Consider the following 5155-nt stretch of genomic DNA (forward strand, 5'->3'; position numbering starts at 1 on the left):
GACCACCTCGAATGGGCTCTCCTTTTCGATTGGGACGATGCGGGTTGCGAAAGTTTGAACACACTTGCCAACAGTTGAGAAGCACTCGCTTTTCTCCCTTGGTTCCATCGGTCTATATATAGCGAACGACAATGTCATGTGCATTCATGAAGGCCAAACAACCACTTATAGTCCTTTCTTCGTGTGCATTATGTAAGAAATATAGCCGCCTACAGATTTGAATCGAACGAACCGATTCACTACCATCTTTGAAAATGTGGAGTGCTAACTGTGCTAAGGCAAGATCTCGAGCCTCGCCCCTCTCGATCAACCACTGTCAAGTTAAGATGGACGATTATCTTCCGCGAAAGCAAAAGAAATTGGCACTAATCATCTGCGTGCGAGTCATGTGGAACTTTCTCTTAGTTATGTTTTAGTTTTCTTCATGGGGTTTATGATGATGTGTTGTTTTCAGACGCCTGCATGATGCCCGGGCCGTTAGTACTACCGGACCCCGATGTGTGTGGCCCTGTCTAATCTCTCTGGTCTTCCGGCGAACACCTACGCTCCTCTATATGTGCGGTGCGGGCGCGGCAACTACTTAATCGAATGAGTAGTATATCTGGTCTCTCCATCGAGCAGCCTATGCATGATCATCGGGTCTCTCTTGTCCTAATCTCTACTCCTAATGGACGAGTTGGTTGAATAGTCCCATCAATTTCGACTGGTTTTTTTTCGTCCCACTCCCACCCCCTCCCACCGGTTTTCGTCTTTTCTCGCCTGGCCGGCAATACCCAACGTATTTATGGTAATCAATCACAATTAATCCACGTATGGTGAGGCTATAAACTCAGAAATCTCAAATCAATCCAGGTATGGTAAGGCCATAACTCAGGAAATTTTGAATATGGTAATTATTTATATGGTAGAAAACAACGAAAACCAACACAGGCATGATTCTGGGGATCCTCCAGTCGCCACCAGGATCCACCCCCGACTAATAAAATACTCCTTACCAGGGTTTCTAAATTCAGCCACCACCAAGGATGCACATCTACATGTGGATGACTCCTCTTCAACCATGGCGACCGACCGGGGAGGCGATGTGTGCCCTATCTAGGGCAGCAAGGAGGACCAAGCAGCGTCGACGGACGACCCATTGCTTGTCACACTCCATAAAGGGAGCCCCACCGGCGGCGTGGGAACATGGATCGGCGTCACCGTCCTGCGCAAGCCATGGTCGACGCGCCGAGCAGAGGTCACCGTCCGTCTTCGTCGGGTAAGCAAAGTGATCCGCCTGTCCTCTTTCTTATCAGATCCGTTTCATGCTTCTGCCAGTTTTCATAAAATGGATCTGTTCGTGAATAATTTTCCTGTATGGATATGCAGAGCACGGACTCAAACAATATACAGACCCATCTAGGTTAATTAGCTTTGTATATTTTATTGAGCAGATGCAGTGGCGTAGCAGTTTTTCAGATCATATTTGCGCTTCAAATCTCAAACCTGTCATCCATAAAAACATATTTTATAATCATAACATCACAATCCCTCTCTCGTGGGTGTGTTATTTGTTTCCACGCATCCTCTCCAATTATCCATGGTGCTCTTCTTGAATGTGGCAGCCCTTCTCCACTCCTGGGCAAGTATATGGATCCCAGGTTTTCCCTAACGTGTTGTTCCAACAACGTCATGAATGGTACCCAGAAACGCCATGCCTTCAGCTTCCACTAAGTTCTTTTACTGCTTTTTTAGGTGATTTTTTCATGCGGTTTCTACTTCCAAAAAGTAGAAAATACCCTCTAGATCGAAGCAACGGAGTTTGTGGATTTTTGGGGATTGTTGCTACTCCATCTCCATCTGGCCAGCGGTACGTCTTTGGTGGCTGATTCTGAGGTACGACATTTTTTTATGTGAAATCCCATTTAGCTTTGCACCTCCGGGTCTGGGTGGCTGTTGGACACCCGACGCGAGGTACCCCTAACATCCAGGCCATTGGTTTCAAATGTTGGTAGCTGGAGGAGTAAATCATCTATGCATAGGCAGGGGCAGGTGTATAAAGAAACTACTACCTCCGTCTAGGTGAATAAGTCATTCGCGTAGTTCTAGGTCATCGATTTGAGGAATTAAATATGTGTTATATGTCATAAAAAGTATATCACTAGATTCCTACACGGATGTAGTTTCTAAATATATATTTTTTGTCACATATAATACATATTTAGTTAGTTAAATCGTCGACCTAGAACTACGCGAATGACTTATTCACCGAGACGGAGGTAGTACTGTTTATCAACAATCACCATAATTGACAATCACACATCAGTGCTGTTGCATTGTATGAATCTCCCTTTATGATTGTTTTTGTGGGAGCCTTGTAACCGTACTTCTGTGGTTCCTAACATGGTTGTAGGCTAAATGTTTCTGTTGGTTTATTTTTCTGTAGAATCTGCCCCTATTCACATGTTGTTACTAGGATATCTATTCTACTACCATCTTCATATGTAGCTGTGGAAATAAAATCAGAGAATGATGTGATGTAGCTGCTTTACTCCTTATTTCTTATTTGAAATGCATTTCTAATGCATTTCTTCATGCGAACACCAGGGTTTGTTGAGTAGCAACATGTGGTGAGACGGATAACAACACAGCTTGGCATGGGGCAAAGGAGAATAATGCACATGTGATATTATCTACTTCGATTCCCTTCTTACAATGGTTGTATTCTGCTAACTTGCCATCTACTTACTAGAATTGGTCACAAATGATAGTGCAGTTTGAAGGTAAAATATTTGTGTTTTTCATTCTTTCATTGAATAGTCAGATCGATCCTTAATAAAACATGTGCATCTAATGTCACCACCATAGAGATTTGATCTATTCACTTTGTCGTGCTTACACATGAGTATAGTCTGTTGCTGGTAAGACAAGTATTATTGCACACCGATGACTGATTATTTTCTGTTTAAAATTCTAGACCACAACCGGGTTGGACGCGTCGGGTGTGGGAGTTTTGAGCTGATTAACACCAGTACTGCTTCTATATCCACCTCTACTATTATTGCTTCCATATTTCCTTATTGCATGTCTTTGTTTCCAGTAGGCCACGCCACCCTTTTCTACTAAGTTAGGGCCTGATCTCCTCCCACTCCATACTTCTAAAAACTTCTGCCCGAAGCCAGCCCGAACGGATTAGCTTCGCGAAGCTGAAATTCACGAAGCCACGATGGGCTGTAGTTCATTTTTTCGAAGCGACTGAATCCCAGCTTCCTGTTTTCGTGAATCTGAAGCTGCTCGTTATTTACGGCTGAATTGCCACCGCCAAGAAAAACGTTTCGCTCAACCCCCCCTCGCTCGATGCCGCAGGTCAACCTGCTCGCACACAACTCCCTTCCTCTCGTTTCTCCTCTGTAGCCCTACCGCCGCCGTTGCCGCCGCCACGCCCGGCAGCCCCCGTCACCGGCCAAATCGTTGACGAGCCGCGACCCCATGGCTCAGAGGAGCTGGCCCCAATGCCATTGACGCCCAACTCGTTTCTCTCTTTTTTATTAGCCTGCGTGCAGTTTAGCCCGAAATGGGCTGCTTCCAGCCGACCCAAGGTGGCAAGAAGGTGGGCTTCAACGCCCCAGCTGGGCTGCAAACTCACCCAGGCGCTAGGAGAAGTTGCCTCGCCTCCATAACGGTTTGCGTAGCCCCACATGAAGCGAGAAGTCGGGGCAGAAGCTGGATACGAGAAGTTTTGTTGAAGCTAGCTTGTTTCAGAACCGTTGGTGTTGTGGCCTGTATGTAGACGAAATATTTTAGGTCTGTACGAATAATTTCTATGTCATTTCATACAGTATCATGTCGACGCTATGAGCATTGATTGGCATATAAGATGAAGGCTTCACTTTGTTTTCGGGTTTGTTTCCTGTGTTTACTGCCATCTTCACATTCCCTTGAGATACTTTAGCTGTCGCTACTCTTTTTATTTATGTAAAAAGTAAAATACATTTTTTTGAAACTTGATTAGTTCAACTTCTAGACTATCTACCTTTTTGGGGACACTGCAGGACATGGTTGATTATCATGTCAGTGAATTCTGGCGAGAATGAATCAAGTGAGCTTTTGTAGCTGGTCTATTCAAAATGGATGAAGGGACCAGTTAGTGTACATATAAGTTTGCACTCTGTATTCCTGCTCATTCGTGCAATGTGTTCATGGGAGACTTATTTTAGGAAAACATAAAAATATTTTTTCTTTCTGTGCGTACTAATCCAGCTTTCAAAGTGCCAGGCTTAAATAAATCTGAAATTTCTATTGCTCGATTTGCAGTGTTTATTTTACGGTTACCACTGGGAAATGCTTCCTTTTAATCATTTTTATTTGGTACACACCATTGTAAGTGTATTATTATAAGAAATCAAGTCCATTCTGGAAGAATATTCACTCATGATAGTTTTGAGTTTCGGTAGAGCAGAATGTGTACATTTATTTTAAATTGTCCAATGGATAATAGATTGTTCCGCCTAAAAGAAAATGATGCTCACAAAAAATTATGCTCAATTAGGATGTAACGATGAGTGATGCTACTTGGGATGATGCTCAATTTGGTAGAGGACACATCAATGGTGGGGTAGCCGTAGGCATAGCTAATAGGTGGAGTAGGAGAAAATGTACATATGATGGTGATGTGAGCACATACACAGGAGTGAAGCTAGCGAAGATACAACAAGCTTGCAGCGAGAAGAGGAATGGAAGAGGATTTGGAGGAGAGGAGATGGGTGTGCACATGATGGCGAAATGATCTCGAGTAAGCAAATGATAGAAGAATGCCGTAGCCGAATGTGACGAGGGGGCGGGGGAAACCGGTCAAGATGGAGTCCGAGGTGATAGGAACCATGGCGGAATTGTGTCGGAGTAGTAAAAGTTACTCACATGACAATGTGATGACATGGTGTCTTCAAGAATCTGATGAGCAAAAGAATATGGAGAAAGATTATAGCTTGTATTCTTAATAACATGTGTGACATAGATAAAGAGAGTTAAATGAAACATATTGTGATTGATGATTACATTGGTTTGTTATTCTGTAGCAACATATTTATATGAACTATTTTACCAATTAGAATACTAGAGCAGGGTCCTATGAAGGAAGACTACTAATAGAATAATAAATTATTTTTCAAAAGATGGA

This window comes from Triticum dicoccoides, chromosome 2A (assembly GCF_002162155.2).
Source record: "Triticum dicoccoides isolate Atlit2015 ecotype Zavitan chromosome 2A, WEW_v2.0, whole genome shotgun sequence".
Classification (NCBI taxonomy): domain Eukaryota; kingdom Viridiplantae; phylum Streptophyta; class Magnoliopsida; order Poales; family Poaceae; genus Triticum; species Triticum dicoccoides.